This window comes from Puntigrus tetrazona, chromosome 24 (assembly GCF_018831695.1).
Source record: "Puntigrus tetrazona isolate hp1 chromosome 24, ASM1883169v1, whole genome shotgun sequence".
In the NCBI taxonomy this organism is placed as follows: Eukaryota; Metazoa; Chordata; class Actinopteri; order Cypriniformes; family Cyprinidae; genus Puntigrus; species Puntigrus tetrazona.
The window spans coordinates 9,389,647-9,405,362 of record NC_056722.1 but is presented as its reverse complement, the minus strand read 5'-3'; the positions used below and the strand labels follow the sequence as shown (position 1 = coordinate 9,405,362).

The 15,716-nt window shown below is 37.8% G+C and overlaps 1 long non-coding RNA gene across 1 annotated transcript in view; it reads right to left on the bottom strand.

Annotated features, from left to right (window-relative positions):
* The window catches only part of LOC122329556, a 74,211-nt gene that overhangs the window by 45,921 nt on the left and 12,574 nt on the right, over positions 1-15,716 (bottom strand). The window contains exon 2 of the long non-coding RNA XR_006247922.1: positions 10,776-10,857. This is a non-coding gene — a long non-coding RNA (uncharacterized LOC122329556). The remainder of the gene's footprint in view (positions 1-10,775; positions 10,858-15,716) is intronic.

Sequence of the window (15,716 nt, the reverse complement as noted above, 5' to 3'; positions counted from 1 at the left end):
CCAGAGTCTTTTTCTCTTTGTCTGACTGCTTTGATGAGAACATTTGTATAAGGCCTTTGATATCCGCGCACTTTTAAATGGATTTTGTGTTCCCTGGAAGACGCACTGGCTGATCTGGCTGAATTAGAAAGAAATTAGGCTATGTTGTGTTCGTTGGAATTTCCTTCATCATAGCAGCACACCGCACACTGTAATAGATTCTACATCTTATAAGTATGCCTTTTCATTTGCACATTTAAATCGAGTTAAGGGTGTTCGTTGTTTGTTTGTTTCTTTGTTTTTTTACTAAAACTGACAAAAACCTATGGACCTCACTCAGGGTACAATTCCACACAAATGAAAATGAAGCCAGAATGGCAGAGATTCACAGTCTTTGATAGGCTTGTAGTGTTAAGATTCATGTTTAAATAGATTTTCCAAAGCTTTACATACATTGAAAACTAATTAAAAACGCATTTTTAGCAAATATTTGTTTAATAGATACAGTCACGTTCAGAATAATATTTTTTTTAATAAATATATACTTTAAAATAAATAGCTTTATGTATAAAATAAATTTTCGGGTTGGAAAATCAGATAAACAGTTACTTTGGGACAGTCTACAATGGGGGTTTTAAAATAGTTGTTTGGGGAGATGTTCTATATATGTAATGCACTAATTTCTGAGTCATTTAGAAGACTGCTTATTACTGTTTAATTTTATTTCTAAACAGAGAAATCATGATTAATCATTAGTGTCAACTCTATTTTTTATACAACAGCTACTATTCATGTAATAGAGATCAACATATTAGTTTTGTTAACAGTTAAGATATGCAGTATTTTGATGATAGAAACACTATATTTTAAAGGTTTCTTATGAAAATTCTGTTGACAATAAGTAACTTTGCACCTACATGTCAACTAACTGTAATTAGAGTATAAGTAGACTATTAGCTGCTAACTCTTTATTGCGATGATCTCCCAAAGTACATTCTACTGACTATAGGTAACTTTTTTAAGGACATGTCAACTTATTCTAAACCTAACCCTACCAATCTACTAATACTCTACTAACACTCTGATGAAAGTTAGAAGATCCAGCAGATACAGTGATGAGTTACTGAGCTGTTCTGTCTACCCTGGTCTGCTCAGCACATTTAAGACATGTTTTGCATTCTGCTGGGCCTTTTGAAATCGAGCCAGTAAGATGGAAAGCCTTGTTCCTGAGCATGTTTCAGGCATTGAACAGCCATCCCCACTGCAGGATGTTTTCATTCTGATGACTCTGTCAGAGAAGAAGGGTCAAGTTTGGGTCATGAATCAGAATACCTAAAAAAGACAGATGGTCATCTCCTACATGGACATCTTTGCCTTCCTTAAAGTACGTTAACTTAGTGCATTTGATATTCCTCTTAGGATTTTTAAGCACAAACAATAAACCAAATTGAACAGTTTAAGATCAAAGACACTGGTGCATTCTCACTATCTCTCATTTCTGACGTCACGAACGTCACTTTCACACACTGTCCTGGTCTACATATGTTCCGACACATTCGGATTCATCTCAAGCATTTCTCTTTCAAAGGCAGGAACCAATGAAGCGGGGCGTTTGTGTCTAGGGGGCAACGATTCAGGGCGCACCCTCCCGGACGTTATGGTGTTATTTTAAAGTAGGGAGCTGCAATTGTGTGGAACAAGCCCGCATTTTTTTTCAGCGGGTCAAACCGAGGACAGCCCCCACAACAGCCATCCGATCCCTGGCCGGCCTCCAGAGGTGGCCCTGGTCTGAGACCTGTTTGAAGTTCCACCTGCTGAGAGAACTTCACTCAAGAAACATTGTTGGACTCCTCCCTCAAGGCCGGCGGGTTCAGGAGCCAGGGGCCACTGTGTGTTAAAGTCAACAACACAGAATCAGGGAAGTCTTTGTGCTTGGGAGCTTTTTTTTTAATGTGAGTTTTTGAAGCTGACCTTTGGTAGGTCAACACTACAGCCCCACATTCAGGACAGTGACCCTAGTGAGAGTGACTGAAAAACTAGTTTTCTACCCCTTTTTTGTTTTTCTTCACCGTTTGAGTGACCTGCTTTGGCTACCAGTGAACATTTATCAGTCTGTGACTTATTTCACAGCTTAAAATGTCAGCCCTGTTACATTAATAATTAGTATTTTCATGATCTTAAAGCAACACAATGTCAATTTTGGCTCTCTATTTTCATGCGGAAGAACATTGTGTTGGTTGTGCTTCGACTATGTATGCGGTTAGGAAATCTAAAAAAGATGTCATTGGGGCGGTTAAGTCTTACGCTGTTGTTTTGAGTAATTGGAAACATTGAGGCTTTTAAATGAATGACGTACAAAAGTTTACAAGTTGTCGGCTCTGAGCCTCAGACCCGAAAGGCAACCAAAACACAGGCTCAAGAGAGAATCAGTTTAAATGAAAAGGGTCGCAAGTTGACTAATTAGACAGCTGAGGATGTTGTTCATTTGGCAACCCATTAGATTTATAATTGATTCTAAATTGGTCCGTCCTTGAAATAAAATCCAGACCAATACTATAACGACCCAAAATGAAATGGCCCTTTACAATATCTAAAGTTCCTTTTAAGGAAAGTCTATTTACTTGGCGTCCATATTTGTAAATCCCCAGGCAGTTATTTTGGTTATGCAAGTCCTGTCTAATTGAATAGGGAGATCATGAAACCACAAAAACTGCTTGTTACGCTTTTTGGTAACACTTCAGTTTAGGGCCAGTTCTCACTATAATCTAAATCCTGATTAGCATGCATATTGGCTGTTTATTAATACTTTTAAATGACACAACAATGAATTATTCTGCTTATTACTATTAATAAGTCGCAAATTAAGAGTTTATTAATATTTACCTCTAGATGACGTGTATAGTAAACAAAGGTTGGACTGTATTTTAAGATGTTCTTGCTATAGAATAGTTACACAAATGAATGCTATTAATAAACGATACGTTGAACATAGGTTTAGGAGTAGTTGCTTGTATTTTACTGTTTGTTACTACTATAATAACGTAACGTGTAACAAGGACACTTCAAAACAAGAATTACCTAAATAAATAATAGCTATTGAAAATTTGGAATTTGTAGAAACATCACCATTAAAACCTCTAATAACCACCTTAGTCATGACACTGACAAAGCTAGTAATGTATAATCAACTGTCAAACTGTCAACCTTTGAATTCATATTTAATTGTGAATGTGTTTAAATTTGCTTTGAGATGGCACAATGTAATTTAGTAGCACTCAATTCGTCTAATGGAATATTTGAAGATTTAAAAAAATTCAAAAATACTGGAAAATAACCACTTTTAAAGAGTTGTGCTTGTTTTTCAGCTATAATACACATTCTTGAATACCGAAAGAAATGCATTAAATGTTTCTAATAAATATCTTTTAGAGTGATCACAAATGCAAAAATAGTTCTAACTATAAAGCAATCATTTGAAAAGTTAAAACGAATGTAATCGAAACAAAAGCAGAAATCCTAAACTTTTGGAAAACTCTTAAGACATTCTTCGTGAAAAGTTTTAACTTGCTCAACAGTCTAAAAAACATACCCTTCTGGAAATGGAAAAGGCATCCGCTTCACACAATGACCCCTGTATATTCTGAGTGTTTGGTATGATTGGTCTGACTGCACTATGCTTTATTTCCTGTTTCCTGTTTGCAAGGAGTCATCTATCAAATCCAAACAGACAACAGAATTTGGCCCCATGCTGAATCCCTGAGAAGAGGAAGCCATCGCTCATGACAAACACACAGTAACATTCATTCAACATGTGTGTTAAAACCTAACATGTCTGAGTGTGTGTGTGTGTGTGAGTGAGTGTGAATGTTCTTGGCTGAGGTATTCATTTTCTCTCATTCTCTTTGATGGCATGTACTGGACTTCCAGCCCCCCTGTTACGCGGCCTCCCGCGGTGGGGTCAACTCCAACAGGCCACGAAGAAGTCTCTTAGTCTCTACGTCGTTCTCTCTCGCGGCGCTCTGGGCGAGTTCGGGCTTGTACCGCCGCCAGCCCGAGGTCCCGTCTCTTTTCTCTTTAGCTCGCGCTCGTGTCTTGACTCTAATGGCTCTCTTAGCACGCTAGAAGCGCTGAGGTGGAACATGTTTAGCCCCTTGCTGTTCTCAGGTTGGACGAAGACAGGACACACTCTTTTAGGACCCCCCCTGAGTTTAGCAGGCCACTGCAGTGCCTGAGGTAAATCTATCTGCTCCCTGTTATCCATCTCTCTCATCTGGCCCTGTTTATCCACGTGACACAGGAACGGGGCCCGCCGGTGTATGTGTTTACGGCTTCGCCCGTGTTTCCTCTTGATACTGGGAGCCAAGCACATAAGGGCATTGCTTTAACACCTCAGTGCAGCACTACAGGCAAATTGAACCATCTGCTTTTGTTTTCTTTATTTTTATATTTTAGCATCCATTTCAGGCAGGCAAATGTTGATGTTATGGAAAAAGAATAGAGTGAAATGCTGAATGCTGTCCATTAAGTCTGAGATGAGATGTAGAAGTAATGGAGAGGTTTTTCCTCTCTCGGGGGCGACTGACGGGAGATGTGAGGTGAATACACGTGAAATGCAGTGACTGCGAGAGAAACGGGGGTAATGAACATTGCCATGGGCAGTTAGGTCAAGATGTGAGGGAAACGATGTCAATTAAGGTGGGCAGAATGACTTTTAAACAATCTAATTTACAGCCTGGACAAGCGGAGGGAAATGCAAAGCTCGTGAAGCATGGCAAAAGAAGAACGGTCATTTGGAGGTAAAAGTCAAACACCGACAGCTTGTTTATGGAAATGCAGAGTAGTGTGGAAATCAACTTACGGAGGATGTTAAAAAGTTGCTTTATATTGAATATAAAAGAATATTAAAGACCCCTTTAAAGTGCTTAGTTTTCATTCTTGTATTGACAAGCATCCTGTTGAAATTGTAGGTGCTATAAATGGGCATCTCCTATTTATTTATTTTTTTATATATAGAATTTAGTTTACGTCACAGCTGTAAGCCATGATTTTTTATTTGCTAGCAGTCAGTGACAGATATGGAAGTCTGCAGTATCTAAGATAGTTTTCCGTAATTTTTTTTGCGATTTTATTGGCATGGCCTAATTGATTAAATCCAGACTAGCGATGTGGCCCAATATGGATATCAGAATGAACGTTTAAAGGCCCATTCACGTCAAGCACGATAACTATAAAGATAAAGTTAATAGCCTACGCACCAGCAAATTATATTTTCTGTTTAATTAAGTGTATGTGTTTCTGCCGCTTTAAATTCTCAAGCTCATTATAGCAGGATGGATTCTGATTGGCTGCCGATGTTTGTTTGTATCAGATGGGTAAAAAAACTATATTGTTTCTCTGTTCCCTGCTATTCTTTAATTCTGAGAATGATTTTTTATTATTGTATTCTTTATAGTTATCGAAGAGGACTTAACGCTGTAAAAGAAAACTAAAGTGGTAACGTAATTGTAACAGTCAACAACGGCAATTTCTAACGAAAACCATTTCTCTCTTCAAAAATATTTGTATTACAGTAATATCACTATTACTGTATTGTATTATGTTCTGTCTTGTCTATTCTGCTATAATGTCTAAAGTTCTCTTTGGGGATAAAAAGAAAAGAAAAAAGTTTTGCCGGTAGATTTTTTTCACTTGAATAAAGCCAGTTCATTTAAATATGACCCTTTTTTGTTGTATTACCGAGAAGGATGCAAACCTCTTCAGTAAATATTTCTTAAAATAGTTTAACCAAAGAAAAGTATCTTATCCAAAGTGTTATGGTTTTGGAATGACATGAAGATGACTAAATTAAGACTTGATTGGCATATAAGTTAGTCTCAACCTCGTTTGTCATGCCCGCAAACCATTGGCTGAATGTCTGATGTGTAAGGCGCGCGAAACTGGAAACACTTCAGGAGTTTGCACCAATCTGATTGGTCGAATTCCACTAAATTTCCAGTAAACGCGTGTCACATGCTTTAATGCGATGCGGTGGCGCCAACGAAAGAAGAAAGCCGCCATGTTTACAGCTGTGACAATGAGCGCTTATCAGGATCAACTAAACGCTAGATTTTGAAAGTATATTAAATATTTAAAGTTCGCAGCATGAACTCTTTAAGATACACACTGGTCTGTTATCGTGGGGACGTTTCCACGTACCTAAACGTGACGCGGCACAAAACGATACGTGATCGGTCGCCTTAGTCTAATGGCTTCTTGGGTGGGCATTGACCATTCAAAGCGATCCTTTTGCCGTCAGTCTGAAAGTCTGGCTAAGCGAGAGACTGCATAAAAGCTAACACACTTGAGAATAAAAACCACAAAACCCCAGTGATTTTATTTTGAACTATTTTCATTTACCTGTTCAGACACAAATTGTACAGCTTTTTGTTTTATAACTGGAGCCTCTTTTGCCGTAATTAGTTTCCAGCATCTGTCGAACTTTTGAAGTGTATTTGCTATTCAGATTGAGCTCCTCAGTGCCAATGAGCAGTTTTTAAAAGGTCATGGTTATTTGTGGTCACGCTGCTTTTCACAAAACAGATGGAGACCATCTGAGTCGACATTTTTCAATTATAAAAGGAACACAAACAAACAACGGGGGTAGGACATATATACTCACATATTCATACAATATGCAAACGCTGAGTTTCGCACACGCAAGGCTGGAAAAGCATAAATAATAACTTGGTCTGTGAAAGCGCTTTTATTAGTTGAAGTTTTACTGTTGCTGTCTCCGAGAAAGAAAAGAGGATCGATAGAGATGAAAGATGGCCTATTGCAACACAAAAAGTTGTTTTTGACTTATAAACATGAAATTATTGCTGTAATCTGTAGAATGTGTGCTTAGCTCAAAATCTATAAAATGTGTTTGTATTTTAAATTCTAAACCGATGTCTGATCATATAACATGCGCTGGGATTCATGCAATGCGCTTTTATCCGCTGATGGTGAATTGAGAACCCATGTACAGTTTTATTGTTAAATATGACTAGGGCAATATGACTAAACAAGACACACCTGAAAGTAATGAAGACAATGAACCAGTTGCACCAAGACACATGAAGCACATGGCGATTTCATATAAGGGGGGACAAGGAATCACAGCAAAACGAGAAATATCGTAATTAATACAATTCCGGCAACTCTACTCAGAGCTGTTCCCAGTCCTGGGAGGTAGCTCTTAAGTATGTGACCCTGGACCACAAAACCAGCCGTAAGTAGAACGGGTATTTTTAAAGCACGCCAAAAAAACTGACATTAAGTTTCGTGGTCCAGGATCACATATGAATCTGAATCGGTCATTTGATAGTGTAAGATGCACAAGAAGTACGTCACATGTTGACATGCCGGAATTATGGTAATTACGACATATGGCATGCAGCTATGACTATGACAAACTTTAAAATAAAAGACATTTCTGCTAAACTTAAAACAGATGTGACAAAATGTTTTGTTTTTGTGTTAATTGAGAGCAGCGAATGTTTTACTCTTTCTTGTAATATACTTGTTTGGAATTAAACTGGCCCACGTTTTGTTTTAGAAAAAGTGTGCTTTGATTATGCTTCCAATCTATTTTTATTCATTTTTATTTTTTTTCTGTATCCCAACTACACTATACTGCAATATAACATATACTCTTAATTTACTAGATATATACTTTCATCCAACAGCTTATACTTTGACATACACTCTCATTAAACTACTAGATTAATGTTTTTTTTTATTATACAGTTATACCAGTAGGTGATCTCTACATCATAATAACGTTTACAGTTTATATATTATTTGAGCACTTCAATAATACCGTATTATACTTTTTATGCTTGAATTTTACTGTATGTTTAACTGCTTTAATAGGCTTACACACTAACAGCAGATTTATGCCAGTGGTTTGTTTATTACACAAAGAGACGTTATTGTTTCTTGATGAGATTTAAAATGATATATTCTTGTAAAGGCTTACAATAAAAGCCAGTAGCCTATGAAACACGTCTGTTGCAATACTGTTACACCTTGTAAAAATGTCAATAAAATCAGCCAAATTTGTTTTTGTCTAGTTTAACCGCACAACATACATAAACACATGCATGTGTCACGAGGCAGTTTTTAGAAAGCATCGCATGATACATAACCATTTATGTGAATATGTACAATTAAACACGCGAGATCCGCCTCATATTCCATCATGCAACACTAGCCCCCCCCCCGCACGCCATGTATGCTACGAACATATGGTAAAACGCTGCAGTCATCCTGCATATGGTCACCCATGAGATTCATGCGCTCTTTGCCTTTCTCTGCAAGACTGGTGCAAAGTAAAACCGGCAAAAAATAAACAGTCAAAAAAGAGAACCCCCCCAAAAAAAAACGACCTTTCATACAATAACAAGCCATGTCAGCCATTTTGAGTGACAAATCAGCATGGTGCATGGTGCAGGTTTCCCGAACGGCGGAGGAAGGATCTGACAGCCGTTTGAAAACGTCCTCGGAGAACGGCTTCCTCCCTCCGCTCCCCCACTCGTACGGGGTGCTGGGCCGCCGCGGCCCCTCACAAAGGGAGAAGACATTATGTTCTGTTCCAGTCCTCTGTCAGAGCGCAGAGTGCTGATTTAGACATAACGAACGGAGACACAGATGCTGGAGTCAAGCTCTTCCTGTGTATGACAGAAGGAGGAGCAGAACGCCAAGCAGCCAGGCCGGAGCTGACGCTGGGCGACTCTCGGATCTGCCCACGATCTGCGCGCACTGGCATGAGCGTGAACACACAACACGCGTCGTATGTTTTTCGAAAAATTCGAACATACCAAAAAATAAATAAATAAATAACCGTAGTAGGCCGCACGACACGTAAATCCACAAATGTCTCCATATTCAAACACCATTTAGAAAGACGTTTGGTAATATTGTGGTTATTAGTATTGTATTATTTATATTTTAAACAACAGTAAAGTCCTCAAAATGTGAAATATAGGTTAGGAAATAGTTTAATGTATAATTTTGTAATATAGAGTTATACATATACGCTACTAATAAAAGTAATTGTGGTTTGTAAGAATTTTCTATTAAAGAATTATTTTTATTCAGCAATTCAGTCGATCAAATGTGACAAAAATATCAACAATGTGTCTTGTATTTCAAATAAATGCAGTAAATAAATAAGCAGCAATAAATTACAATTTAAAATATATTAAAATACATTTTTCAATTGCTATAATATTTCACAGTTTTTACTGTATTTTTAATGAATCAAATGCAGCCTTGCTAAGCATAAAAGTTTTTTTTTTTTTAAAAGCAATACAAAGTCTTACTGATCTCAAAACTTCTGAACTGTTGTATTAGTGTTGTATGTTAAACTGCTATATTACCGTTTTTATTATAGATGACATTTTTTATATTCGCCCCACATTATATTTGTATACGGCATTAAATGCAAACACAGATGCGTTTTGTTCTATTAATTTACAGGAGATGTAATTTTACCTCATTAGAAAAAATGCAACGATGGATAAAAAGTCGCGAACGTACATGCGCAAATTGACCAATTGCATTTTACCGTTAAAAAAGTTGCGTAACGCAGCTACACACACACACCACAGACAGACATGCGTGAAAAGACATACACAGAAGCGCGTTCCGTCCCGTGTTAACTGATTCATGCAGCTCAGAAACATTGTTAAAACATTTACAAACCCATGACGACTCAATCTCGAGGCTGGTTACTCATTGCTGCTATAGCTGGCATTAAAGGAGAAACGCTGTGAATAGTACCTCGGAAATAACTGTAACAAGCATCCCCCAGAGGACTCACTCTTATTTAACTGCTAAATTGACCCGAATGTCATCTGGCGTCTCAGAGGGAATCGCTCTCCATTTCTGAACGCCGCGCACACGCTTGTAGCTGCTTTGCTCTTCACAACATCTGCGGCTGATGCAGCGGAGCAAGTTTAGCTCCACCACCCAGCGAGAGGCGCGCAGACCCCATCAGTAAATCTAACGGCTCACCGCCATCAGAAAGACAAGTTACTTACAGTCAGGCCAACTGTGCGCGCGTAGCGGATGTAGGACGTTACAGCCAAAGAATGTCCCGGTTCAAATCTCGGCACGATCCAAAAAGCAATTGAGATGTCACATCAACACACCAATTATGATATAAAACATCTGTGAGATGGAAATGTGTCATAAAAAAAAAGTTTGTTTTTCAGTTCGCTCTTCTGAAATATTTGGTGGTGAGGTCCAACGGTTTGTTTCCATCGTAACTGAAAAAGCGTACTGTACATAAATAAACGAATAAAGAAATGCTCTTAAATAAAAAAAAAGGGAATTTCTGGGAATCACACTGCTTTGCAAAGTTTAAATGAGCAAAAAGATAAATGCAAGACAACTTTGAATCTAGAAATGTGTAATCATTTGGTAAAGAAAGGCTTCGTAGCTAATATGTTACGTTAGCACTAACTCTTGTCTCTTTTGCTAAGACGTTTTTTTCCTATTATTTTTAAGTATGTCAGAAAGGCAAGCTTGTCAGTTACGCACTGAGATGTCTTGCTGTGATGTCTAACTTTCTTAGTCTGCTGACTCAGTCAATTTCTCTGAAAAGGCTTCAAGCTGCCCAGATAACGTTGACGCTAAAACGGCAGTTTTGACATGTGCGGAAATATTTTTACAAATTATCTAATGCACGAGTATATAGATATTCTCAGCGGAATGCAGCGTTTGAAGTTGATTGCATGTTAAGTGAAAAAAATAGAAATGCAACTCACCGTAATTCTCCTGCCTTCAAGTGCATCCAGAAGTTGAGCGGTGTGTCACGCATTCAGGCTGGAAACACGTCACTGAAGTATCCTGAACAAAACAACGGACGGGCATGTTGTGAGCAATAAAACCAAATAACTAAAAAATCTTTCAAAATTCGAATTCAAATGACAATTATTAATTGTGTCAATCGTGTACAGTATGTAGTGTATTATAGTAAAAAAAAAAGTTCACATTTATTCTTTTATATACACACCAGTGGTCAAATATTTAAAATAAAAGTGTCTTTTTGGTTATTTATATATATATATATTTTGTAAAAGAAGGCTGAACTGATAAAAAAACATTAGTTTGTGAAATAAATAATACACTTAAAATAGTGGATTTCTATGAAATATATTTTAAAAATGCTAATTATTTTTTGTGAATGATGCTAGATAGTCTTCAGTGTCACATGATCTTAATTATTGCTTAGTTATTATCAGTTGTTATTTGTGATCAATTATTACTTATGGTTCTTATTATTATCAACACTGAAAACCTTGTTTGCATGATATTTTTTGAGGAAACCGTGATACTTTAACTTATTTCATGATAAGTCCAAAGTTAAAGAATATAATTTTTTTTAAATATAAATAATCTGTGATACATACGCATATCTTCACTGCCACTTGAATCAATTTAATGGCACTTTTTTCAATAAAAGTATTGATATATTTAATCTTAAACTAGACCGAAATTATGAAGAGGCACAAATATGTTCAACATTGATAATAATCAGAAATGTTTCCTGAGCAGCAAATCAGTATGATTTCTGAAGGCCCAATTGAATGACAACATAAAAAAAAAGTCTTCTAGAGTCATATAACAAGATTTATTACGTTAATACATATTTGGCCACTCTCATAGTTACGATATTTCCATTTCAACTCGAAGGTGACAACTTTTTGAGAATATTTAAGAGAAAATGAATCTATCGCAACCACTGTAGATATAAACGGAACGTCCAGAGGTAAAAAAGAGGTGTTACAAGTACATAATACGTTAAGAATCTGCGCTCGGATTGAACTAAACTTGCATTGATGAAAATCTTTGAATGTAAACATTGTTAGCGAGAACGGGAAAGCGGGATAAAAGGGTTAGGGAGGGAAAAACAAGCTGTAGGAAATGAGCAAAAGAGAGAGAGAGAAATGAGAGAATGTAGGGGAAAGAGAGACATTAGTGGCTTCAACCAGCTGCCAAATGATGGTCGTGATTGCCGGAGTTGGAGTGTAGAAACAGAAGGTGTGAGGGGTGATTATCCAGCCTCCATCCCTGATGAACAGATGTTAATAACAAAGCAGCACATTCATTGTGTTTAATAGCCAAATGCAAGAGGCTAGGCTGGGCCTATCTCTCCTCCTCTCCCAGAGAGATGGGCTTGGTGCGCTCGCGTTGGCAGCTAGCTAGTCGTAATGAGCCAGATATTTGCAAGAAAAGGTAATGATAATCAGTCACAGAGCTGAACGCAAACGCAGATGATGGAACGGTGGAACGCGAAGACGACGGAGATGCAGACGTCGTGCCCTTTCGTGCTTTTTTTTATCGTCTTTAGCCACATCCTAAATGATAAGTTGCAAAAACGGTGGTTGCTAATTGTAGCATTCACATGGAGTTGCTCGCACCGTGGCCCCGTGTCGGGAATGACGTCAACGGCGAGTTATCTTCGGAGGCCGAGCAAGGACGTGAAAGCAAATGGGTTCGAAGAAAGAAAAAAAAAAACGACACGACTGATGCAGGCAGGCAGGCAGGCACAACGAAGGGTTAACAGGCTGTGCAGAAACGCATTACGGCAGCATCCGTGTTTAGCTTGTTTATGAAAGATAAAGTGAACACCCAACAGCTGCGAATGAAATGCCATTCCGTGTTCCATAAGAGTACACAATTTACTTATAAAACATTAAAATGCCACCAAACGCCATGAATTATTGAAACGGTGCAGATGCGGCAAATTGAAGAGCTTTGCTGTGTTTCTCTGAGCAGGAAGGCCCCATTCATCATGCAACTATTGTGTCTTTGTCTTGTAACTCAGCATTTTATTTGCTGTACTAGCGTAGAGGCGAGTTTCAATCGGTAGATTGGCTTCGGATGCCGCTGTAGCTTGAATGCCGTGCGAGTCGTTTTATAAATGCATCCACCAAACACGTCCAACGAAGCAAAAGGAGGTCTGTGGCGATGTCTCCTGACCCTCTGAGGTAAAGGACATTCGCAAGGTGGAAAGGCAGTATTTTATGCCTGACGATCCCACACTTATGCTCTTGAAATGATGCCTCGTATCCAATAAGAAGAGGCCGTGGTAATGGCTGCACTTGAGAGATAAGGAGGCAGGGCAGGCGTTCTGACTGGTAGGCCTTTGTAAGGGCTAAATGTCCTTTATTGTGTCAGTCAGATTACAGAGTGTGAGGACCACAGAGAGACGGATGATTAAATGAAGGACTCATGCCTGTCTAAGTGTTTCTTCCCCGTGACATACAAAGGGCGCTCTAGAAAATGCTAAATGTTTTACATAATGATTTTCAATTATGCATAAACATTCAGAATGTGAGAGGGGGTCAGACAGCAGATTTGTTCTGTTTGAAGGTGTTAAATGAACATGTGGCTTGTGTGTGTGTGTGTGTGTGTGTGTGTGTGTGTGTGTCAGAGCCAGTGAGAGATGCTTGAAACAATGTTTCTTTAATCTACACACATACATGTATGCCTGATTGCAGTTTGAAGATGAAGAAGCTGCACACTTTTAGAATCAGGCCATGCTCAGAGAAAATGATCAGATAAAAAAACTATAAATAATATAATAATAAATATATATATATATATATATATATATATATATATATATATATATATATATATATATATATACAGAGAGAGAGAGAGATAGATAGATAGATAGATAGATAGATAGATAGATAGATAATAAATCATATACAATAATTTAATACAATAATCCTATAATACAGTCCTATTTAAAACAATAAAATGTGTTGTGATGATTTGAATAAATCTTGTGCTCTAAAAGACTATCTCTCAGTTTCACAGACAAGGATTAAGCCAAGTCCATCACAAAAACGTAAATCTTGGGTTTCAACTGAAATAACTTGTACTAACTGATCTTAAAACATGTCAGTGTCTTTGTTTTGTCAGACCAAGTAAAAAAAAAATGAATGCTTAAATGCCTGAACTAACTGAACTATGGCCTAATCCTGGGTTAAGCTAAGCCCTGTCTATGAAACCGGGCGTATGACTAATTGATACTAGTGTCTTTTGTGAAATCTATTTAGAAGGCATCAATGGAAAAGTGAAAATCCCAAGAATCACAGATATTTTCTCTGCAAATTAAAATTGCTCCCCTAAACACATATGAACTTTAGTTCAAATTATTGCTACTTTTGCATATTGAACTTTGGATATTGAACATGGAAATGGAAATCTATTAAATGGAAAACTTTTTGCATAATTTTTTCTTTGATGAAAATAACTGAATTCAGCTCAGGACATTTTTACCTTGTTTTTATAGCTTTTTGAGGGTTAAATATTTTTATATATATATATATATATATATATATATATATATATATATATATATATATATGAGAGAGAGAGAGAGAGAGAAATTTCATAATGGGACAGTTTGTTTTTTTGTTTATTCAAGAATTATTATTATTTTGAAAAGTTAAGTTCAGTTAAGACCAACTTTTTGATAGTAGAGTTGTCACTCATAATATTAACTATTAACCCCAACTGTGGATAAGCAGAAAGGAGATTAGAAGCAAAGTATGCCACAATCATCCACATCCATTTCATTTCATCCATTTGTGGCGTCAAAAAATGGCAGCACAAACAAAAAAAGAGATAGAAAGAAAATGGCATCCTTCAACTGTAAGCTGCGTCACATCGCAAAGGGCGCTTGTAGCGTCGATAGCTTCGTTGATTTTAATGCGTGCGATCTCGTTTTGTTGCGTCGCGCTGCTCGCGTTCGCAGTCTTAACGACTTCACAACTGTGTTTTTTTTTCTTCCGCGGTGCCGAAGAACATTGAACGCACCGCAACACTGTAACAGGGGTCATGAAACATGAATAACCCAGAGCAGCACGGAGCCATTCCGATTTCATGATGACAACGAGGTTTCTCTCAATATTCACACCAATACAATTGAACAAAGTGAAAGAGATGAGGGCAAGGGGAGAAAAAAAGCACCCTGATGAAAGTGGAGGCCGTTATTCGAAATTGAAAGAATATGAGGATAGTTAGTGGCTGTATTCCCAGCGGATGCCTGGCTGTCACGGGTGTGGAGCTCCACTGTTTAATGTACACTCATGCTCCATCACCCTTCCCGTTCCATTATTCCAATCTCCAAACTGCCGTTTCATGCACACTTGGGCCGACCCCATGCTGCTCCCGCTATTTATTGAATACATTTTTTACTCCAAAAACATTTTTCCACCTGAGCTGCCACTTACAACTTCCGTGGCCACGAGAGCATGCAAGAGGGAGAGAAAGAGAGGAACAGATGAAGAGAGAGGCAGATAAAGAGAAAAAGAAGGAGAGATGAGGGAGCAAGACGGATCCCTCCGCTCAGTGACGGCGTCCATTTGTTTGACTCGCATCTCGAGTTGATGCGGGTGAGCTAACACGGAATAAACTAACAGAGAAAGTCGTTTATTTCCTTTTTTCTTTTTTTTATGTATTGTAAGAGGCCATCAACGCTCTCTCTCTCTCTTGTCCTCATGAAAAATAAAAGTGGGGAATAGGTTGTCCCCAGCTGTGAGGAGATGTTCAGAAATCATAGAGAGGGTAAGTACACACAGCCCGGTCCATTATTCAATACCAATGCACTAGATCAATTTTAAAGAGCGCTGATAATAAAATAAAAACAACAACAACAAAAAAAAACACTTATTGTGGATTAAGCC